This window comes from Triturus cristatus, chromosome 9, assembly GCF_964204655.1.
Source record: "Triturus cristatus chromosome 9, aTriCri1.1, whole genome shotgun sequence".
NCBI lineage: Eukaryota > Metazoa > Chordata > Amphibia > Caudata > Salamandridae > Triturus > Triturus cristatus.
Window position 1 is genome coordinate 27,971,024 of NC_140592.1, and position 25,099 is coordinate 27,996,122.

Sequence of the window (25,099 nt, forward strand, 5' to 3'; positions counted from 1 at the left end):
CCGGGTATTGCAGCAGGTAACATTGTAACGGTCCCCAAACATCAGCTGGACGGGATCGAGCAGGGAGCAGGTCGGAGTATGTCAGTATCTGCTCTTGGCAGTAGACAAGGTCTTTAAGCCATTCCTTAAATTTCGGGGCCCTCCCCCTACCCCACCGGCATGCTATACGCCGTTTCGCCAACAGCAACGCCGTTGTGACAAACTTGCGGCTCGCTCGCGGAATATGTTTGGTATAACCCAATAGCGCCTGCACCGGTTCGGGCTCAAGGGGCAGGTCCACCATCCGCGAAACGGCAGAGTACACTTGGGTCCAGTAGGTCTGAATTGCAGGGCAATCCCAGGATAAGTGTAGAAAGTCTGCATGAGGGGCACGACACCTCCCGCAGTTATCCGAGTTCTGCAGCTGAAATTTGTACTTGGTGACCGGTGTGCAGTACAGGCGGTTCAGGAACTTAAAGTGAATGACACGGTGTCTACTGCTCGCAGAAATCTGCTCTGTCTGTATGCAACAATACGACCACCTGTCATCCCCCAGCTCCAGCCCCAACTCCCGCTCCCACTCCCCACGGGCCGGTGAAGTGTCAAGTGCAGTGTCAGAGCGAACTGTGTGGTACAGTATGGAGACCAAGTGGGAGGGCGAGGACGCCTGTAGGACTCTATGCAATGGACCAGTGATGCCTCAGCCTCATGTAGGTGAAAAGCTCCAGAGGGGTAGGCGTGTACCCGAAGAAGTGTTCCAGGTCGCGGAAGCGCCCAGCAGAGAATAGATCTCCCCACCTCTGAATCCCCAATTTGCGAATCAAATCTTGGAACAATCTCTCTTGTAGAAGGGGCAGCTGCGGGTGGTAGGCAATGGGGAGAAGGGGCGAGTACAGGAACGAGCTCGCCACTCGCTTAGATATCTCCAGCCATGCCCTCACTGTTCCCTGCAAGGCGTTATAATTCGTGGTATTATGAAGGAGAGTACTATGCAGCAGGCCGCGCAGGGGCAGAGGAGCCGCCAGCCAGTCCTCCGCAGCGAGTTGGGGCATAAATGCAACGGGGTGGAACCAGTAAAACGCATAGTGCGCTTGAGCGCAATAATAATATAACTCCAGGTCCGGTACATCCAAACCCCCCCGCGAGTAGGGAGAGGTCATCACAGCCCACTTCAGCCTAGGTCTCTTCCCACCCCACACAAGCCGAATCAATTCCGAGCGTAAGCGAGTGAAAAAATGCCGGCCCGGGGGGAAGGGAATGTTCATAAACAAATATAAAAGTCGAGGGAGCACTACCATCTTAATCAAGGCGGCACGTCCTGCCATCGAGAGGGGGAGCGTAATCCAGCGGTCCACACAGGAGGAGACGTGCGTCAACGCCGTACCATAATTTGATCGCATCAGTTCCTCCCTATCACGAGAAATCTTAATGCCGAGATATTTTACGTCAGACTCACACCATTCTATGGGATAGTCAAGTGAGAACGTCCGACATCCATCAGTCAGATGGAGGATCTGAGACTTTGACCAATTGATTCGTACGCCCGACATCTCTCCGTACGTTATGAATTCCCGGAGTAGCGGGTTCAGGTTATTTTGGGGGTCACGCACATACAAAGTAATGTCATCTGCGTAAAGCGACAGCAGAAGCTGCCGCTGCTCGCAAAACAGTGCCCTGTGTTGATGACGCTGTCGCAACCGCGAGGCAAGGGGCTCCAGCGCCAGCGCAAACAAGAGAGGGGATAAGGGGCACCCCTGCCTGGTCCCACGGGCGATTCCAAAGGGCTCCGATGTCCTACCATTGATTAAGACCCTGGCACAGGGGCCACCGTAGAGGAGAGCTATCCAGCCCAGGAAAACCAGGGGAAAACCCATACTAGTCAGCACCGCGACCAGGTAATCCCACTCTAGGGAGTCGAACGCTTTTGTCGCGTCCAAAAAGACTGCCACCATCTGGAGGCTGGGGGCCACATTCTGTAAAGTTGCAAACAGCGTGCGCAGGTTGTGCGACGTTGCCCTGCCTGGTATGAAGCCCGACTGATCCGGGAGTACTAGCCCCTCCATAAGGAGCGTCAACCGGTTAGCCAGAGTTTTAGAGAGGATCTTTGCGTCACAGTTAAGGAGGGACAGAGGCCGGTAGGAGTCAGGGGAGGTCGCCGGTTTGCCCGGCTTCAAGAGGGAGGTAATCAAGGCCTCTCTCATGGTAGGGGGAAGTTTTCCCAGCGTGTGGGCTTCCTCAAACACCACTTTCAAAATCGGGGCAAGGATATCTATGTACGATTTATAAAACTCGATCGGGAGCCCGTCGAGTCCCGGGGCCTTCCCCGAGGCCATTTGCATGATGGCCTCGCAAATTTCATCAATCCCAAGCGGTGCCATGAGGAACTTCCTCTGTGCATCAGAGAGCCATCCCAATGTGATCTCACCCAAATAGGGACCCAACTCCGGCGGCCTAGTGTGAACGGAGGAGTATAGTTCAGTATAATGAGCAACGAATGTTTGCATGATAGACCGGGTGTCCCTGTGGAGCTCCCCCGAGCTACCCTGGATCTCGAGGACTTGGTTGTTAAAACGAGGCGGCCGGATTGCCCAAGCCAGGTATTTACCCGGGCGCTCCCCCTCCCCGTAGCTGCGAGCCTGAAAGTATTTCCCCCTGAACCGAACCTCTCTGTCCGCAGTTTCTTTATAGTCGGACAATAGTTCGCGGAATCGGGCCTGCGCCCCAGCATCAGTGTGAAACGTGGGGGCAGTCTCCAAGTCTTTAAGGTCAGTCTCGAGTTTACGAAGGGTACTACGCAGAACCCTGAGGACCCCCACCCCTTTCGAGATGCACAGTCCTCTAATTGTGACTTTAAAAGCCTCCCACACCACTGCAACACTATCCACCGTGCCACCGTTGCGCTGGAAGAAGCTCTCAATTTCCTGTGCAATTTCGGACCGAAAGACGTCGTCCAGTAGGGCAGTTGGCTGCAGTCTCCACGACATCGGAGAGCCAGCGAGGTCAGTCAATTCAACGCTCAGCAGGACCGGGGCATGATCGGAGTATGTACGAGCAAGGTGTTTTACCCAGCCTATCGTGGGAGCAAGCCCCGGGGAAACTAGGATATAGTCCAGTCTCGCCCACGTGGAGTGCGCGGCAGTCCAGTGCGTGCCCTCCCTTGTCGCCGGGTGCCTAGAACGCCACGTGTCCAGCAAATGACGCTCAGTAAGGAGGTCATGCACATATGCCTGCGAGCGGGAGTAGTGGTGTGGGCCAGGATTCGCCCTATCCCTCTCGGGGTCAACAGCTATGTTAAAGTCACCTCCCCACACTAGGTAAGTGGAACCGATACGTAAAATCTCTCCCCATAGCGTTTGAAGGCAAGACGGATCATCTGAGTTGGGACCATAATAGCACGCCAAAGTGAGCGTGTCCACGCCCATGCGCCCCCAGACAATACAATACCTGCCCTCCCGATCAATCCGTTCACCCATGTGCACAAAAGGGGTATGTTTCCTAATGAGGATGGCCACCCCACGCGAATAGGTGGAGTAAGATGAGAAGGTACGGTGCACAGCCCAACGCGACGCAAACAACACAGGCCTGGAGGGGTCCAGGTGCGTCTCCTGAAGAAAGGCTACCCCTATGTGATGCCTATCCAGGTATGCCAGGACGTGTCTACGCTTTCTGTGGTCTCCCAAGCCCCTCACATTCCAGGTCAAAAAGTTAAGCTGCCCAGTAGAGTCCCTACGTGTCTGCGGATCACTCATGGAAAAGAAGAAGACTCAAACACAGCAATACAATGCAACCACCGCCCCCCGAACAATGTGAAGAAAACAATGCCAGCATTGCCACATACCATTCAAAACTAGCATACACACCAAATCCCCAACTCCCCCCCCCCACCCCCCACCCACAGCAGCATCCCAAACATGCTATCTGGACAGTCCCCCTCCCCCCCCACCCCGAAGCAAATCCCCTCTATAGCAAGTGCCATATGGGAGCAACATGTAAACTTAAAGTCAAGTGGGTAATACCCTTGGGAGGACAGTCTAGGTGAATACACAGTAACCCCTCGAGCCAGAAGAGTGCGCCCAGCCCAAGGGCCGGACCCTCTCCATGGACAAAAAGGGCGCCCAGCGAAACGATAGAGTCCTGAGAGTCTAATGCAAGCTAAAGAAGTGTTGAACTCCGCTAACATCCCCTCACAGTGAACACAGCTAGGTCCATGGGTCCCCATGTCAAGTCCCACAATGGCAGACACGCGCAACACCTTACCAGCTGACAAGCAACAGTCTCAGAGTCGACAGGACAACGATCCAGCACCGTCATCCTGATGCCGGCGAAGAGGGGCAGTCCTGGTCACGTTTCTTGAGTCGCTTCAAGAACTCCTCTGCCTGTTGGGGTTTAGTGCAAAAAATTTGTTTCCCTTGATGAGTGATGCGCAGGCGGGCCGGGTAAAGAAGCGCATAGTCAATTTGTGCAGCTCGCAGTTTGTGCTTGACCTGGACGAATTTCTTCCGCTCCTCCTGAACCACCGGGGTGAAGTCCGGGAATATAGTGAAGGCTGTGCCGCCGTAGGATAGGGTCTTCTTCTCCCTCGCCGTCCGAAGCGCGACATCTCGATCACGGAAGTTCAGCAAGCGTGCGATAATAGGGCGGGGGGGAGCCCCCGGTGGCGGTCTCAGGGCCAGAGATCTGTGTGCCCTTTCGACGATGAACTGAGGAGATAGGGAGTCCGTGCCCACCACCTCTCGCAGGAGGCCCTCCACATAGTCCTCCATCTTGCCCGTGTGGGTCGATTCTGGAATGCCAATTAAACGGATATTGTTCCTCCGACTGCGCGCTTCCAATTCCTCATTTTTGGCTGCTATTACGTGGAGGACTTTGTCCATGCGCGCCACAGTGGCAGACAGTTCCGTTGTGCGATCTTCGGTGTCGGAGATACGCCTCTCCGTCTCTGTGAGGCGTTCGCCATGGCTGTCAACCTTATGCACAATCGAGTCCATGCGGGATTGCATGGAATCCATTTTGTCCACTATGGTCGCTAGACTTTGCCGCATATCCAGCAGTATGGACTTGACGTCCTCCCCCGGTGGGGCCTCCACCGACGTCGACCCCCCGCAGCGGCCTCCGGCTGCGACCTGGTCTGCTTCTTGGGCTCGAAAGTGAGGCGAGGCTGACGACTGTCCGGCTTCCCCATGGCGGCGCTGTCAAGCTGCCCAGAGCAGGATCGAGGGCGCGTCCGGACCGCGAGGCCGGCCACGAGGGCAAGAAGCAAAGGGGGAGTGCGGCAGTGCAGGGGAGGGGGGAAACCTCCAGACCGTGCAGCGGGTCACAGGATCAACCACAAGCACCCAGTTCAACCCCCTCCACCTGCTACGTGGGACCCCGCTGGAGACCAGCCCCCGCACCCGGGACCGATCACGATCACCCAAGCGTACCCCTCAACTCCGCAGCAGGGAGCACCACACCTTGAGCGTCCGGGGCGACCCCTGCGCGGATCGCCAGCAGGGAAGGGCCAGGCAGGCGGGGGGAAGAAGGATCCAAGGCGAGCCCCACACGTAGGACCCGCAACCGTGACTCGCCAGTCAGGGGGAGACAGCACGCACCGCCGTCCAGCGCCCCCAGGCCAATGGCTCCCTGCTCAGTCCCGTCTCTCCCCAGCGCGGGCTCCACAAGATAGGCTCCGGCGCAGGAGGGCCAGCAATCAGTGCACCAGGCAGACAGTCCCTCCGGGCCCCTCACCTCCGCCGATCCGCCGATCCGTTGGTCAGTCAATCACCCCCAGTGGGCAGGCAGCCAGGCACCAGCGGGGGGGAGAGAGATCCGCACAAACCGGGGCGAGCGAGGCAGCACCACGCCGCAGCAAGGATCAGTTGAGGGCCGGGAAGGCGGCCGCCGCGGCCATGACCTCAGCCGGACGCGCCCCTCACCAGCGCCAGCGCCCGCCGGGCACCCCGCTGCCACCTAGGTCGTCCCTTCGCCCCCGGCCAGGGGTATCCAGTGTGGGCCACAGCGACCCCCGCAGGCACGCCGCAGGGCCGCCGCCCGCAGCCTCGGATCCGGAGGCGAGGCCTGTCGCCCACGTGGGAAGCACCGGCCTCACGTCACAGCAGCCTCCCGGTCTCGGCTCCAATGGGACGTCCGCCACAGCCGGCGCAGCTCGCAGCGGCTCCCCAGTCCGATATCGCCGGGCCACCAAGGATGAAACAGCGCTCAGGCTGCGGTAGGGATGTCGGGCCGTCCACACAGGTCCGTGCAGGCAGCAAAAGACGACTGTCAGGAAGGATTGTGAAGGATTTCGTCGCTGGGCTGCGGGAGCTTCACCCGAAGGCAGCCATTCTGCTGTGCGCCACCTAGCGCCTTGTTTACGAATATAACTTGCATTTGATCTGCAGAGTCTCCCCGAGGAGCCCCATCGGTACTGATCTATTCCAGGTTTTGACCTCTTAGCAGTGTTAAACGCCAGACAATGACGTCATAAACCGTCATCTCGTTTGACCCTTAGTGTAGACATTGCATCAAAGATGCTTGCAGGAAGGCCCAGCACGGTGAGTGTGGTACAGCTATTTGTCTATTCTTCGCATTCCCTCTTATGATTGGGCAGCAAAGAGTCCGCGCCAAGCACCAGGGTATATATCAGCTTTCATAACTCCACAAAAGACCAGTTGGCACAGAGAAATGTCTCACCAAGAGACATTTTCTTCTCGTACCGCTCTCCTACTGATACCCCACGTGATTTTTTTTTAGGTGAAGTGCAGGCTCATGTGAAAGAAAAAAAAAAGTCAAAAAGGTCCGGTGAGATACCAGCAAACCACATTTCACTCCCATAGGGTAATTTTGAGTAACATCGTGTAATTGTTATGGAATTTCCTAAGATTACATAATCTTGCACTGCTCTAGATTCAGACAGAATTCCTTGAGTCACAGATTTCCAGGGTTTTCCACTCTCAGTGCAGCACGCCAGGGGCCCTCCGCCCTGCTTCCTTCGGGCGCACCCACCCTCATACTCTGATTTCAGGTGGTTTCCTTGCCATTGATTCTGAGCTGTCTATCCTATGACCGCTTCCTGCACCCTGATAAAAGCGAACATCAGGTCCCGTGAAGCGAGACTTTGCCCTGGGTCAGGTGTATAATAAAAACCTTATATCAAATGGTTGAGTCATATAGAGAATTGGTAACAAGGATCGTCCTCAAATCTGATTTTCTACGGGACCCATCACTTAGGGGGTGCTGTTAGCTTGTATGTTTCCCCATGTATTTAAACCAGCCTCGTGCAGGACCCTTGACTCCCCTAGGCTCGAGACCAGGAGGGGGCAGCACCGGTGTCAAGTGCCACCGATGGGACTAATACAGTCGTAGTCCAGACCCAGCCGCCACTGCTTCCATCCTCAGGCCATGTAGTAAAGCGATCAGTGTTTGAGATAGTGACTTCCGCTGATGCCTGTGACACAAGAGCATGTCCTGCACAGGCTCCTTCAGCTTGGAGCACGTGGCCACCTGTGAGGTGTGTCTGCGACAAAGGATCCGGCAGGTAAGACAGCGCAGGAGTTTATGGAGTCCTCTGCAGAGCTTCGGGTGCAACCAGAAAGGGACAGCTGTGCATCTCGGTACATCTGCCCAGCCTTTGATTGGAACATCTGCTCCGCCTTTCATCCTGGTGTATATAGTATAGACAATAGTGCCCTCTCGTATCTACAGTTTAGCGCCTGTGGAAACGGTATGCTTTTTCATGCGGCAACATTGCGAGGGATTTCATCACAAATTTATGGCAACCACATTTACAAAATAGACACACAGGAGTGAAAATGACTTGAGAGCTGCTTGGAGGATTTTGGAAAGCTCACTGCACATATGTGTACCAAGGAGCTTCTTGGCGCTAAAGGGCCCCATTCACAAAGCCAATTTGGCGGCAAATTCAACTTACACACAAAAAAGCTATCGGTGCTGTGTGCAAGTTCACGTTCTGTACTCACAAATGCAAATTTACACTCATCGGTTCATCTGCTCACAAGTGTCATTACACCAGTGTTCTCTAATACTACTTGGAGTAAACATGCTCCAATGCGTGGAGGCTTCAAGTTGCTGGGCGGGAATATCCCCAAAAATGTGAATGCATCCCCCTACTTGTGAGTTCTGAGCCTTTACACATGTTTCCTTGGCCTAGTCTTACTCTGGAAGAAGTCAGAGATTTACTCCTGTGAAGGATAAGGACAGGAAGACAGGCGTAAATCTGTTCCCAAGGTGGCCATGAGAAATGAATACCTCCCCAAAATTGATCAGTTATTTAGGAGAAGTGTTTTTTCCACAAGAAAATACACACTCCCTTCGGAGAAGAAAAGGGAAAACAACAAAGTTAGCAATCTCCGCCCTTCCACATCTCCAGACTCTGCCACCTCCCCTAGCCCCACTTCCATCACTCTCCTCCACAACCCTCTACTGACCGCTGATGTCACCCACCACGACACGGCCACTATATCGAGTCAGATTAAAGCCCCCAGCCAGCACATATCCCTCATTATCCACCTCCCCGTTCCCGCTCCCTGCCACACATTCCCACCACACTACCCACACAGACATCAAACCCCTCAGCAGTACCACTCCCAGCCTTCCCTGTCCGCCAATCATGTATCCTCCTCCGTATCACACTTCTGAACAAGACCCTCTCATAACCCAGTCCTACCGAACATCCAGAAAACTCCAGAATGTTATATTAGATATCAAAAGCATCCTTCTTCTTGCTGAAAACTCTCTTTCCAAACTTACCCATTTTCAACACGCTCTTGCGCTAATCAACAATGTGATAACAACTATCCCCCTGCCTCTGTCAAATCGACTCCTACGCACTCGCAAACTCCTGAACTATCTAACGGACATGGAAATCCACACCCTTTTACTACTATATGAAAACCCAACGAGCCCCATCAGACTCGAAGAAGATTCTTACTACCCAACGGACCAGGAAATCCAAACCCTCTTACTGTCTTACGAATGTCCCGCTCACCTCATCACCACTGAAGAAGAGTTCTCTATTCTCTCAGTTCCTATCAACCCAAACAGAACATCCCATCCAACACTCAGAGGAATAAACCTGAACAACCTCCGATCCGTAACCACCAACCACGAAATTCACGAGCCGTCCATAAAGAATTCCTCTAATCTGATCTCCTGCCTTCTCCTAAACTGCCGTTCTGCCTCAAAACACGCCTCAGGTGTCGCCGACCACACCCTGAACATGAAAACGGACAGAATCACCCTCACGGAAACGTGGCTCAATGCAGCGGCCTCCCATGCCTACAATATTATTAGACTAGACAGACCTCTCAACAAGCATTGGCATAGCCAATAGGTCTCGCCTTTGGGACCTTATAAGTGTTTAGCCATGCAACACTTGCATAACTAAATACTTATAAGGTCCCAAAAGCGGGACCTATTGGCTATGCCGAGCGTAAAGTGATCGCGATCAAACATCAAAGCGGCCGTGAATGTAATCGCGGTAAAGAGCTGCGCGTGCGCCTGGGCACATGCACTGTAGCTCTAGGCTGGCCTGGTAGTACTTTTTGGAGCCCTCTCAATAAGTCTCGCCAGACCAGTGCATGCGCTGGGTGAGGCGAGACCTAAAAAGGGCGGAGGATTAGCCTGCATTCATCGATCCAACATTACCACCTCGAAGTTTCACTCCGAACCCATGCACTCCTGTGAATACCTTGGGATCTCTGTCAAATCTTCAGATAACCACTCCCACAAGCTACATATCCTCTACCATCCCCCAGGCAAGAACGCAGTATTTACAGATCAACTTATGGAAATCATCACAACAAACTCTACCCCTCTCTCCAACGACGTATTCCTCGGCAATCTCCATTGGGAAAACCCCCTTCACAAACAGGTCCACGCCCTCAAACCCTTCCTAGCAGACCATTCCTTGATCCAAGCGATCTCAAAGCCCCCTCATGCTAAAGGTGCTACTCTTGACTGGCTCGTCTCTAAACAAAACACGATTGAATCTATCCAGATCACCCCTTGTGACTGGTCTGACCATCACATCATCACCTTCAGTATTTCCTCCGCTACCAAGAAAACCTTCCCGCTACAAAACAAACCTAAACAATGGATAAGAAACACAAAAAACCTTGACTGGAACACCCTAGCCTCCCACTGTGAGAAAGTTCTCATCCCCCCCAACAACATGTCTAACGTCCGTGACCTCCCCGACCACTACAACTCCACGATGACCAAGATCTTTGACCAAGCTGCCCCACCTAAGCTCAAACGAATTCCAGACAAAGATAAAAACCCTTGGTTTAACGGAGCTCTAAATGAAGAAAGACGTAAACTTAGATCATCAGAATGGAAATGGCGACAGCATCCCTCCCCTCTCCATCTCAAACTACTTCGGCAAGCTAGAAACTCCTATAACAAAAGTATTCTTCAATCCAAAAAAAGACTTCTTTAGATCAGAACTAAACAATGCCAAGAACAGACCAAAGAAACTCTTTGACATTCTAAAACAGCAATCTAACAAATTGGCTAAATCCTCTCTTGACCGCAAAATCACAGCTTAGCAGTGAAGAATTTTCCTCCTTTTTCACAGCAAAAACAAACTCCCTCCAACTCGAGCTTAACATGGCCGCAGCGTACGCAACCACCCCAAAGCACTCTCAAGCTGAAATCCCTGATCAACCCGAGTTACTTTTGCCAAAAAATAACTCTCACTGGTCCACTTTCAAACTTTACGATCCTAATGACATCACCAAAACATTAGCAACCACCAAACTCAACAGCCATTTTACTGACCCAGTCCCCTCTAATTGCCTTCCCCACATCTACCAAGTCATCTCCCCTCTCTGGACCAAAATCATCAACGCCTCGCTAGTGCAAGGGCACATACCAGACTGCCTAAAAACAGGCCAAGTCACCCCTATACTAAAGAAACCGACTGCGAACTCCTCCGACCCCAACAATTTCCGACCCATAAATAACATTCCCATGCTAGCCAAGGTCCTGGAAAATGGGTTCAACAACACCTGAACCAACACATCATGGACTTCAACCTTCTGAACACCCACCAATCGGGTTTCAGACCCGGCCATAGCACAGAAACAGCCATTCTACATATAGTGGACGACGCCCTCCTTGCTCTTGACCGCAACGAAACCTGTCTACTAGTCCTGCTTGACCTCTCCTCAGCCTTCGACACGGTCAATCACGAAAAACTTCTAAAAAGACTGCAAAATAGGATGGTTTATCTGGCTCAGTCCTTCAATGGTTTAAATCCTTTCTGGAAAACAGAACACAATCTTTCATGGTGAACAGAAATCTTTCTCGCTCCTCACCAAACCCTCTGGGGGTACCACAAGGTTCTACCCTATCCCCCACCCTATTCAACCTATATGTCGAACCGCTAACCAAACTATTACAGCAGGCAAACATAGCCTCCCACATGTACGCAGACGACACTGAACTTTACATCAAGATCTCCTCCATTGAAGACATAATATCGATGGACATGGCACTCGAAAAGACGGTCCACTGGCTAACAACCAACTTCCTCAAGCTAAACTCGCAAAAAACTGAATTTCTTCTAATCTCCCCCCCCCCCTAATAATTCCCAGGAGACAAAGGAATGGTCCAAGTTGATCACTGCACTTAACTGCACGCCAACTCTGGTGGACTCCACCAAATCACTTGGAATTACTCTAGATAAGAACCTTAACATGAAAACACACATCAACCTGTTAGCTAAAAATGCACGCTTTCACCTCAGCTATCTCAGGAAAATGAAACCTTTCATCGATAACCAGGACCTCAAAACTGCAGTTCAATCCTTGATCATCTCAAGGCTGGAGTACGGATGCACCACCCTCGCGGGGCTTCCCAAAATCTCAACCGCCCCATTAAAAACCTGTCTCAACGCCTCAGCAAGACTCCCAACAGGAACCAGGAAATTTAACCAAATATCGCCACACCTGAAAGCGCTCAACTGGCTTCCGTTTGAAGCTCGAATCCACCTACAAATGACATGCATCACTCACAAAGCGCTTCACCACAATACGCCCCAGTACCTATCCCAAAAAGTGACCATATCTGGAGGAATCAGACACTTAAGGATTGCTGACAATTTACTCCTGAAACCCTCACGCTTTAGAAAGAAAAAACCTTCTGACAGAGCATTCTCCGGAGCAGCACCAAGAACATGGAACTCGCTTCCTCCCTACATCAGAAAAATCTCCTCAACTCTTCTGTTCAAAAAAGAAGCAAAATCATTCCTTATGTGCAAATTCCTCCCGTAAACTATCACATGGACCATTCCAGATGTACACCCTAAACGTTCCCCTGCTGTCCCCCGAAAGACACCTTCGCTGCCCTCGACCCGTTGCTTAGAAATACTCTCACGCCTGCGACCTTACGACCTTTGCAAATAAGCTGATCTTATGTGTGCTATTCTTTTTTGCAAATTGTTTTATTCGTATTGTGCCCTCAGTGTAAAGCGCTCCGATACCCTTCCCTGGGTCTGGTCCGCGCTATAGAAAACTCTGAAAACAAAAATAAAATAAAAACAAAATAAAGTACTTTGGTTACGCGATTACACACTTATAATAGTACATTACGTACAATTACACATGCACAACTACTCATGCTAGTAGAATGCTACTCTTGGAGCTTCACAAGTGTACACCTGGAGCTATGTATGATTTACAGAAATACAGAATTCTACGCCTACTTCTATGTGTAAACACATGTGCGTAGACTTACACATTTTATATCTCACCCCCCCCCCCCCCACAGACTGGACTGGCTGGTGGGAGTAGTGCCAGTTTTTCAGTGGCCCTAGAGACTTCCAGCAGCATCACTGCTGGTGCAGTGGCACTGTTGGCGAATTCCATAGGGTTCAACTAAAGCTGATAAAGACCACCCGGTGAGGGGGAACAACAGTGTGGCACGAACCCCCCTCCCCCAACCCACTGCAGGAAGGTCAAAGCCAGCTGTGAGGCTTGTACAAGGGAGATGTGGCTACCAAGAACCATATAGTGTCTTATAAACCAGGTGCAGCCCTCGTACTTTAAAAAAAAAATCCCCTATAAATAAATACATAAACCAGTGAATGAATGAATAAATCAATTCCTGGGCAGGCAGTTGGTGTAATACTACCAGAGCTGCCCTCACCTGTGTCACTCGGCCCGCGAGCCTTGAGCAGGCAGACAGCCATAAAGTATCCCTTTAATGACAAACATATTGACAACAAACACCCACAATCCCAGTGTGCTGTGGACACAAGGCCATCCTGTGGTAACCCCAGGGGCTCACGTCTCCTGTTTGTGCACATTTCGAGTGCGGCGGTAACACTGTGGCCACATGAAGGTACAAAAGTCTGGGACAGTTTGCATCAGCAACAGTTTGTGTCAAAAATGCAAAATAATCTGGTGAAATGTGCGGTAGAGACATGACACATACTATCCCACAGCACTTTGCAGTGCAATCCCGAATACAGCTGAAATAACATGGGGGGCCCTCAATTCTGAAGAAAAGCAGGAAGAGGGGTGGGGGGGGCGGGGAGTGCGCCACAGGAAGAGAACCTCCCAGAGACATCACCCCGGCTGAACAGCTGTCATCACCATCCCTTCACACAGACTGACCTTCACGTCAAGGGCACCTCCCCCCTTCCGAGGGGAGATTCGCAGGAGCTCGCGGAAAAGCAAGATTTTCACTCCCGACGCGTACGCCTGCCCTGGAGAAGATTTCTGACGCGTTAGGACTTCTCAGAGGACCCCGAGGGTACCCCGGGGTCTCTGCGACTGTGGCAGATTTTAAGCAACACTCACGTGTAACCAAACGTATCAAACATCAATGACGGCTTCTGAAAGTGCAGGACAAACCCGCTTCTGCTCTTTGAAACTTTTATCTGTGGGGAAAATATTTTCTACCGCGAAACCCTTTTCAGTGGAGAAGGCGGACGAGGCTCCAAGGTTTGTTTTCTGTTGCTCGCGAGATGTTTGCGGAAAACACTGCGAAGTCAACAAAAGATATTTTCTCTGTCACCTTGGTGCGAAAAACATCACTTTATAGTTCATTATTTAACATCAACAACACGGACCTGCTTAGGAGATATGTTGCTAAAAACAATTCGTGTTATTTCCCTGCACAATACCAACGTGCGCAGAATAGCTTTTAAAAACCCCTGCAGAGAACAGATCTGCAGACAGTTTCCAGCTACTCTGGGTTCAGTCAGAGGGAGGGTTGTTGCATAAAGCGCCTAGAAGCCTCACATGGGCAATGGGCCACATTCAGCAGCTTCGTGAAAGAGTAAGCGCACCCCTAGACAAAACTCCCAGATGTGTTTTTTCGGGGGGGGGGGGGGGGGGTCAATTAAACATTTACTACATAACAGGAGTAAATATGCAACCGTGTTGTGCGTTAAACACTACTTGCCAAAGGTCAGTGATGCCCAAAGAGCCACTTGCACCCGGTACAGAAAGGATGCCAGTTCAAGCTCCTCACCCACGCATACACAATTCTACACAACTGCAGAACCACCAACTTGAACCACCTCCTGAACTTCCATCAGCCACCAGACACCTCAGCTCTGTGTCCCTTTCTCTACCCTCACTCCCTACATCCAACGTAGCAGACGCGGTGGTCACTCCTTCTACCTAGCAGTGGAGACATGGAACGAACGACCCTTTTTCATCTACCGGCCTCCTCATCTCTTACAGAGTGCCCAAAGTCCCTGAAGACCTGGCTATTCGCCCACATACCCTCACGGGTGACAGGAAGCGCTCTACAAATCCACTGATTGATTGATTCTAGGAGTGTTCACCAACGTTTAGAAGTGAACTCACTCTTGAATTGAAAAAAAATAAACTGGTGTGACAGAATTTCAAGGACATCAAATCTGCCTTCCAAGGGCACTATCACATTCGGTGAATCTACGGTGGGGGCTTGCCGCTCATAAATGCAATCACTTGCCCACATAAACTGAACTTTGGTCTGCAAACATTTGAAGATTCGGGCCCACAGATTGGTTTCCTCATCTGCACACTTAGTTTTCACCTCCTGCCCCATTGAAGGCATTGACAAGCAGCACGTGGCGCCTGAACAAGAAATCACTGATAAACACTAGATCTTGGACAGTTCTGGCCCCTTCCCGAGGCAAGCCAACTCAAAACACACATTTAATGTCAAGGGGGATCCTCTGTGCCAACTACTGGGCTCCTGGTCGCCAGATATCTTTTAACTCATCCAGGCTATTCGTGCCCCGCCTGTGCCACACTTCATCAAACAGACCACAAGCTGCGAAGGGGAGCGAAAGACACTTTATCAAAGGTTGCAGAAGGTTTCAGAGACATCAATTTCCCTAAAAGGAATAAAGAGGTAAACTGTGCCTTAGCGAGAGGTTAGAGGACATAGGTTAGGAAATTGAAGTGCGCATGTCTGTTTGGCCAGCCTAAAACGGCCGGCCAAAAACGTACATGCACCCTTCTAAGTGCCTACTTCTGCCTGTTATGGCCTGGCCTGGCCTCGCCTCACAAGCAGGCACGGTCAGCCAGAGCCCCTCAAAGGAAAATAACATTATATTATTCTTTTAATATCATTTTATTTTTCTGTGCCGAACTCTGACCAGTGGGGCGACGCTCCTCCGCCATTACGGAGGAGCCGCCCCTGCAGATGAAACTGCGTATTCTCAAAGGAGGCAGTGAATGCATGGAGACCTCCTGCTGGTAGAAGTGGTCCATACACTGGATGGTGGCCGGGGAAGAGCCCTCAGAGCGGTAGGGCTGGGTCAGGAAGAGTAAGGCTGGAGACCTCCTGCTGGTAGAAGTGGTCCATACACTGGATGGTGGCCGGGGAAGAGCCCTCAGAGCGGTAGGGCTGGGTCAGCAAGGGTAAGGCTGGAGACCTCCTGCTGCCAGAAGTGGTCCATACACTGGATGATGGAGTGGAGGAAACCTCAGAGTGGTAGGGCTGGGTCAGCAAGGGTAAGGCTGGAGACCTCCTGCTAGTAGAGGTGGTCCATACACTGGATGATGGCCGGGGAAGAGACCTCAGAGTGGTAGGGCTGGGTCAGCAAGGGTAAGGCTGGAGACCTCCTGCTAGTAGAGGTGGTCCATACACTGGATGATGGCCGGGGAAGAGACCTCAGAGTGGTAGGGCTGGGTCAGGAAGGGTAAGGTTGGAGACCTCCTGCTGGTAGAAGTGGTCCATACACTGGGTGATGGCCGGGGAAGAGACCTCAGAGTGGTAGGGCTGGGTCAGCAAGGGTAAGCCTGGAGACCTCCTGCTGGTAGAAGTGGTCCATACACTGGATGATGGCTGGGAAGAGACCTCAGATCGGTAGGGCTGGGTCAGGAAGGGTAAGGCTGGAGACCTCCTACTGGTAGAAGTGGTCCATACACTGGATGATGGAGTGGAAGAGACCTCAGAGTGGTAGGGCTGGGTCAGGAAGGGTAAGGCTGGAGACCTCCTGCTGCCAGAAGTGGTCCATACACTGGATGTTAGCCAGGAAGAGACCTCAGAGAATAGGGCTGGGTCAGGAAGGGTAAGGCTGGAGACCTCCTGCTGCCAGAAGTGGTCCATACACTGGATGCTGGTGGGGAAGAGACCTCAGAGTGGTAGGGCTGGGTCAGGAAGAGTAAGGCTGGAGACCTCCTGCTGGCAGAAGTGGTCTATACACTGGATGATGGCAGGGCAGAGACCTCAGAGTGGTAGGGCTGAGTCAGCAATGGTAAGGCTGGAGACAATGGACGAGGCCTGTGGACACCTTATGGTTTGTTAATGATAGGTGTAAGCAGAACAAATTAAAGAGGTCACTTCCCATTCTGGTACTTATAGTTTTCCATTTATGGAGCCTTAAGTCCATCTACAAGTACTAGAGCTGAAAGGAAAGATGCATTGACGAAGTCAGTAGGTTTGACTATTATACTGCGATACACACACACAATAGCCATTATAACTTGTTCCTCACAGCATAGCGGCGGACATTCACATTTCCAATTAGTGCAACAAACAGATGTACCAATTGTCCACTGTAGTCCAGTCACTAATCACGGATTGATGAGAGGCTGAGTCAGCCCTGCAAAGATTTGAAGTGGACACCTACAGGCCATTGCAAATGCCAGTGGTAACTTTTAGCTCACTGAGCCTGCGCGTCGGCGTGAAACATACATGCATGTATTCAGTCATTAACAAGGTACCTACAGACATCCATGCACATGCCATCTGCCGTGCATTCACTTACACACACAGCCCTAAGACACGTGTAAGGTCATGCCGATTGTTTTGCTTACTACTTTACTGGGCCTTGGGTCTCATTGCAGAAATCACTTCTAATGGGCGGTGGGAGACTTCTGCCTCCGTGCACATTCACTCACGCACTGTTTGAAATGATCACCTTTAGATAGCAAGGCACAGCTCTGAGTGAACATTCTATCTTTGGCCTCTTTGCTACATTCTTACTTACGTACCATTGCAAATACCTTCATGTCTTCATTGCTAACATGAGGCACACTTGGGTTTGCAGATCTCTTCTTCCGGACCAAAACCCTCCCCCCTTTCCTCTCGGACCCTACACTTACCACCTGCGGAGTCCCCCAAGGATCCTCCCTCAGCCCTACACTCTTCAACGTTTACATGGCTCAGCTCACCCCATCATCAGAACGTACGGACTCAACATTGTGTCATACGCAGACGACACCCAACTCATCCTCTCCCTATCCAACGAACCCAACACCGCCAGACAACTTCCTCAGAAGGCATGGAAGCTGTCGCCAAATGAATGAAAAACAGCAGCCTACAACTAAACACCAACAAAACGGAAGTACTCATAATGGGCCCACACCCCGATGCCTGGAACGACACCTGGTGGCCCCCTGCCCTCGGAAGCCCGCCCACCCCCATGGACCACGCACGCAACCTGGGAATCATCCTGGACTCAGAGCTCAAAATGGACCGCCAGATCAACTCTGTCTCGTTCTCCTGCTTCCACACCCACCTTCAAATGGATCCCCCTCGAACCCAGAAAGACCGTCACTCACGCCCTGGTCACCAGCAGGCTCGACTACGGCAATGCACTCTATGCCGGAATAAACAAAAACCTCACCCGCAAGCTACAGAACATCCAAAACGCCGCCGCAAGACTGGTCCTCAACCTGCCAAGTCACTGCCACATCTCCCAGCACCTGCGCACACTCCACTGGCTCCCCATCGAAGCTAGAGTCACCTTCAAGATGCTCACAAGGCCCTCCATAACACCGGACCAGTATACCTGAACAGCAGACTCAAATTCCACGCACCCCAAAGAACCTTACGATCAGCCCAGCTCTCCTACGGCGTGGTTCCCCGCACCAGAAAGACCAGATTGGAAGGCCGCTCCTTCTCCTTCCTCACGGCCAAAGCCTGGAACACCATACCGCTCCACCGCAGACAGAGAACATCGCTCCCCATCTTTGCAAGAAACCTCAAAACCTGGCTCTTCAACAGACCCCCTCCTTGATGGGCTGGAACCTGCACACACACACACCCCCAGCGCCTTGAGACCCTTACGGGTGTGTAGTCGTGCTCTACAAACGCCTTGATTGATTGATTGATTGAAAACACTGACTCCACTTCTGGACTTTCTTGTTGCAAATGATAAGATAGGGGAATTTGTGAATCGAAGCAAACACAGACTACAACTACCAGAATGCATTGATTTCTTAAACGAACACAACGAGTCAACACAGTGCTTGCATACCTGCAGCAAATAAGCAATATATTTCTTATTTTCATTCTCCTTCTTTCGAAGTAATTAGAACGTTCTATTTGACAACAAGATGTAAACATACTGAAAAGGATATTTCTGCAGCCATTTATATGTTATGCTAACAATAGCTTCAACGCGATAAATCCCGAGAGAGAGAGAAAGTGTGTATATCTCATGTAGGGCCCTACTCCGAATATATTGATTGGAGACATTGATGTGGCTGGCTTAGCTATCATGACATACACCTGACTTAGCTATCGTGACATACACCTGTCTTAGCTATCGCGACATACACCTGTCTTAGCTATCGCGACATACACCTGTCTTAGCTATCGCGACATACACCTGACTTAGTTATCGCGACATACACCTGACTTAGCTAATCACAACATACACCTGACTTAGCTATCGCGACATACACCTGTCTTACCTATTGCAACATGCACCTGACTTACCTATTGCAACATACACCTGACTCGACCGACTCTCTGATCAGGCAACACATTGTTTTTGGGAGTGCCAGTCACCACCAATGAAAGCAACAGATATTATGTGAACCAATCACGCAGCAGCAACTCTACCTGCCAATCCCCCATGCTCTTCTTGTGTGTTATATGCAACAATTTGACATTAATAGTGAAAAGGCCATTCATCACCTTAAGCAGAATTCTTTTTGTTGGAAGCCTGAGTGTTACATACTGATGGTTAGACATCCCAGTGGGTTGAGCACCTGCTGTAGAAATCTGTAACAGTCTGCGGGGCACAGGATACTGGTAGCTTTCCCACTCCTGTTATTTCCCCCTTTGCATTCTGGTACTTGTAGTCATGCCTTTATAATGGGTGAATGAATTAAAACCGCATGCTGCAGTCTCTCAGGGGGGATTACATTCTCAGTCTGGAGACCTGTGATCTCTGTCTACTCACCCCATGAAGGGACCACAGAAGATGAAAGCTGTTCAGCCGGGTGAGCTGCCATGTTTCCCAGGTCCAAGCGTGACTAGTTAGACCACGCCGGATTTTGTTTCCTCACAGAATTCTGGGACTTGTAGTCTTGGTTTTATGCTGAGCTAACTACCACTGCGAGTCCCAGATACTAAGACAAAAGCCCGGACGGGCCTAAATGGAGCTGGGAAACCTGGCAGCTATGGCGTAAGATTGGTACCCTCAAAGCAGGTAAGTCTGTGGTCTGCAGAAGAATTAATCCTGTTAATTTTAAATTTTATGGTGTAATGCTGCTGTCCCCCGCCCCCATGTTCACCGTTGAGGCACAAAAACAAACAAAGAGAATAAATCTGAAACCAACTCCAGAGAATGAGAAAGAATAACAAACTGAGGCTGCAGAGAGGAGGCCCTGAAAGAGCGGGAACCTGACACCAGCAACGAGCTGCAAGAACAAGGAACCCGCCTGAAAGAAAAATAAAACACCATAGAAACGGGAAGCAGCAGCGAGGCCGGGAAATGACATTTAAACACACATGGAACTCATACATTGAATGATATCACTTTCAGGGACGATGACGCGTTATGTTTGTGGGGCATACCTCGAAGAGTCTGGGTCGTGCTGGGGAGATGACTGCACCTTGTGCATTGTAACGTAGCGCTATGGAGCACAGTTTTGTTTCCCATTTCGTAGATGCTACATAAACGACCTGATTACTTTCATTAAGTAAATCAGTGCATGCTGGGAGTTGTAGTCCGAGCCGGTCTAAATGACCCCCACCCCCATTGTACTCTTAACCTGAAAGGTGCACGTGTACCCCATCATATCAATGACTGACACCACATCAAAAAGCCGGAACGTCTACAAAACATTTTCCTCGACCCTAAAAACCTCGACCTCCCGTGATGCCGACATGACTCTGACGCCCAAGTTTGTAGGGCTGGGGAAGATAGGGAAGTCTGCCAGGTCGATACCATGGAAGATCGGGTTATCAGCAGGCCAAGGGAGGAGTCTCAACAGGTCAAGGCTGAGGTCATGGTGGCAGCTAGGGGTCAAGGCTGAGGTCATGGCGGCAGGTGGAGGTCAAAGTTGAGGCCATGGTGGCAGGTGGAGGTCAAATCTGAGGTCATGGTGGCAGCTAGGGTTCAAGGCTGAGGTCATGGTGGCAGGTAAGGGTCAAGACTGAGGTCATGGTGGCAGACAGAGGTCAAGCCAGATGTCAAACGCTGCTAATCCGGATCAGGGTAGGCAGAACTGCCCGGTGTCCCCGGGTCATGCATACGTAGCTCACTCACGCCAGGTTTTTGCTTAGAATTCTGGGACATGTAGTCCTGCTTTTGGAAAGAGAAACTGAACAACAAATGCCACAACTGAAAGTAGAAAGCTGGACAAGACGTGTTTACTTGGGGCTGCACGGGAATTTGTAAGCTCAGGGCAGGTCACGGGCGAGGTCACAGAAGGTCAAGGACAGGTCATTGCCTTGTCCGTATCAAGCTGACGTTAATGTCATGTGGTTACGAGAATAACACATAACCAAAAATCGCAATGCAGGGCCAGAGTTTGGATCCCAAGGTCAAGCAGGTGTGGCGCTGTCTGGCCACAGGCGGTGGCGTTACCTGCGTCAATAGTGCACTGACTGGAGACCTCAGACAGATGAAGGGCTGAGTCAGCCCCTACGAGAGTCCATTCACATCTAGATCCCCGCAGCGCGCACTTTACTCGCCGAGCTATCTTAGCAATGTCAGTCCAGTGGCTGCTGTAAACATCTGTGCCAACATATGTGAGCAGCGTCATCTGCGTGCTGCGCAAAACTTCCGTGTCAAGGTCCATAGACATGGGCTGGCTGAGCCTTCCAATGACTGCACAATGAGGAATAACAGGGGAACACAAACACTTTGTATAGAAGTGCGCACTCTGTGTAGAGTGATCTTTAAAGAGTTCATTATTTAAACTTAAAATAAAATCATTTGAGAACCCGGAAAAATGAATTAAAAGGGTGTAAAATGAACAATATGCTGAGATCCACGGGATTGGAAAGGGGGGATGTTGTCTGATTTTACATGTCGCCGTGGTTATTGTAAAGCGCTCTGATACCCGCAAGGGTCATCCTCGCGCTATATAACACATTAGAAATAAAATAAATAAAACTACTTGGTACCCACCCATAGGTGTCAGAGAAAGCGGGCGTGGCCACAGTGCCTTCTCTGTCAGATGAAGGTGGTTGCCCGCTTAGAAGAGAACATTTCGCCCATGCCAGGGTCACCCATGTGTTCAGCACCTCAGGGGAGCGAATAGCTCCTCGGGCACTCTACGTTCTTCTAGGCGGTAGATAGTCCGATTCCTCTTACGTCAGCTGTGCCCGTAGAACAGCACTGGCTTACAATGCTAAACTATCACATTGCAACACTTGAAACAAATAATTGGGAAGGGGTGGGTAACTTTCCTTACTGGGGTGAGAAGAATAGTGAAGGAGCCTCCGGAATATTTTGGGGAGCGCTGCACTTTCCCCAGGTGCCCTTCGTTCAAGAGGCGCCACGAGTACCAGCACAGGGGGCGCGCGCTTCTGGTTTTGGGGCCACACGGGGCCTTTCCTCAAATATAAAGAAATCGAGACGATGCAATACCGCAGCCCGTGTCCAGCACTAAACGCCATGTACAAACGCACATACACAAGCGTTCACGCGCGTGTGCACCCCAGGCAGCCCCTGTCTCCGTTTCCAAGTCTCTCTACATCTCCCCTACACTGCTCTGCTTCTCTTCCTCTCTCTCCTCTGTGCCTCCGTCCCTCACTGCCTCTCTCTGTGTCTTCCTTCGGCCTCACACTCTCTTCGTTCGTTTTTCTCTGTCCTTTTCCACATCCCACACTGTCGCTCCTCTCCCCTTCGCCCCGTCTCTCTAGGACGTGAAATGGAAGAATGGGCAGTCTGACTCTGACCTCAGCAAGGCGTGCGCCATCCTCAGCGGTCATCTCTCCCGGTGTCCAGGGTCACACAGGGCGTGCTGCTGATGCGGATCCCCTGCGAGTGCCGGCGCCGCCTGCGCTTCTTGCAGTCAGTCTCCTCTCTGGCTGCCGCAGCGGCTCTCCCTCTCCCCCCTCTCATGCCCTCCCTCCCTCCTTGAGCTCCAATAATCCCCGCACAGCCGTATTACAGCTCCGAGTTACACCTCCAGCGCGGGAGCCAGCAGCCCGGCTCTGCATCACCCACTCCTTAACCCCTTCTCCTCCTCCTCCCGTCAGGTCCCAGAGAATAAATCCAACTCACCTTCTCCGGATGCTCCGTGCACCCACTCTTCCAAGCAGGAAGCGCCTTGCAGCGATTTGAGTCCCGAAGCGGCGCTATGTCAGCCGTTTCATTCATTAGCTGCCAGGAGGAGAAGGAATGTGTCCTAGAAGGCGGATGCGGGGCCCGGGGCCCTCCGCTGACAGCAGCAATGCCACCCAGGTCCAGACGAAGGGGAGGGGGCAGACAGTCCTTCCTTTGGGATCTCCCAGCAGAACAAAGTGCAAAAGTCACCGGCAGTGTTAGTGTTCCGAGAGTGTCCCGTGAATGCAGCCAGCAGCGCCGCCCACTCACCTGCGTACGGCCAAGATCACAGCAGCGTCTGCGCAGGGCTGCGGGCAGCCGTGCCAATGCGAGCATTCCAAGGCACTGAGAGCGCCGGCGGCCACACAACTGCCCCAGTGTGCGCGGGTCACCGTCCGCTGCCAGTGAGTGCATTACTACCAGGAACACTGGAGTACTCACTGCCGCAAGGCGTTGTGGGAGGCACAAGGACACCCATCCCAGGCACTGCCGGCCACACAACTGCTCCAGTGTGTGTGTCACCAGTCAGTGCACTGCCATCAGCAACATCACTATAGCTGACTGCCGCAGGGCATTGTGGGAGCCACTGAGCCACACATTGCGGTATGAAGCACACATGGAGTAGGGAAACTCATGGCAAGGAGACCCGTGCACCCAAGAGATGAGATCTCTGACGGCCCCACAACTGCTCCAGTGTGTGTGTGTGTCACCAGTCAGTGCCCTACCATCAACAACATGTACACGTTTCATTACAAGACAGGAGGCTGTTCTGCTGTCTCTTCTTGCTTCATTTTTATACAGAACATAAAAGAACACTACAACTCCCATAATCCTGCTGCGCAGGGCAGGAAGTTATTAACACAAAGGACACCCCACCCCACCTATACATTGCAGCAGTCAAAGCAGCATTTCTCCGTTTCTTGCTGCTAGATATATGTGCATTGTAAAGTGATGTGTGCCAGTACTGGACTCTGATTTGCTGTAGATTTATTTATTGTAAGCCTGGCTTTAAAGTGAAGTTTTTTCATTTCTTTTGGTCAGTTTCACACAGGCGCTTGCTTTCAAAGATTGTGTGCAAACTGTTGCTTGCTTCAAGGCGCTGTGGCGTTTTTGTTTCTTGTTTAAGGTCGACGTCGGCCTGTTCACACGTGAGTGATTACATTGTAGCAGCCCAAGGCTGCTGGGGAGGTGTGTCTATAAGGGTTTCATCGTCAGACACATTGTGTGATCTGTTGCATGGCAGAGCCTTCCCGGGGAAGTGTGTATGCACACAGCTGCACGGGCAGATGTGAATGCCATTTGAAGGCGCAGCCTTTTCTGGGTGCTTAATATACCTTGCTAAAAGCAAATGTTGTGGGGATTCAACTCCCTGTTGTTTGTTGATTTAACTGGGTGACCGCAGTGTTACTACTGAGGACAAGGGCGCTTTTAAGTAAAACCCTTGTGAATTTTTGCACAACTCAGTTTCTAATTTTATGTATAAAGCGACTCTTCGTCAAGTGGCCACTGATCAGGGGCAAATGCTATTACGAGCTCTTTAATTCCCGAGGATGGCACCTTACATTCCCAGCCAGGGGGATGATGTAGCCATGGCGGTAAAAGATGGATTAAGAGACATGATGTTTCCGCTCGTGGGTACCAGGGCCATGAGTTTGGTGACGGTTCAACTCAATGGGGAGAAAATGACTCGAGTTCAATGTCGCAAAACCCTATTGGGGTGATATGGGAGCCCCGAGTCAGGCGCCCTATGGTGACTTATGTTCACAGAATGTTGGTTAATGCTGTGACAATGACAACTATTACACTGATGCTGTTGATCGTAGAAATGTCCTGAAAAAGATGAAAACGGAGGATAAGCCGTGTATTAATATTACGGACGAGGGTGGTACCCCCATGTTTGATCAGGGGCTCGTTGGGCATCCATATTCAGAGGAGTGGACTCCTCACTCTTTATTTAGGCCAAGATTAAATGTTGATTGGATAGGAGCGCTGGATTGAAAATGAGGGCGGCATGCCCAAGGACAAAAACATCTGTGTAAGCGCCATATCTCCGGGATTGGATGCTAAAATTGCCACATTTTAATGCAAAGTTGGGAAGGATCCTATAAAAGGTGTGGATAGGGGCTTGGTCCTCACCCAAGATGAATTATTGGA

At 51.3% G+C, this 25,099-nt stretch overlaps 1 protein-coding gene across 2 annotated transcripts in view; it reads right to left on the bottom strand.

Annotated features, from left to right (window-relative positions):
- The window catches only part of PRRT3 (proline rich transmembrane protein 3), a 232,992-nt gene extending 209,779 nt beyond the window's left edge, over nucleotides 1-23,213 (bottom strand). The window contains exon 1 of one of the 2 annotated variants that reach the window (XM_085624293.1): nucleotides 22,904-23,213. The gene's annotated coding sequence lies outside the window, so the exon portion shown is untranslated. Of the gene's footprint in view, nucleotides 1-22,575; nucleotides 22,810-22,903 lie in introns of those variants that run through there. The other variant, XM_085624292.1, reaches the window with a different exon arrangement.
- Nucleotides 23,214-25,099: the final 1,886 nt, after the last annotated feature.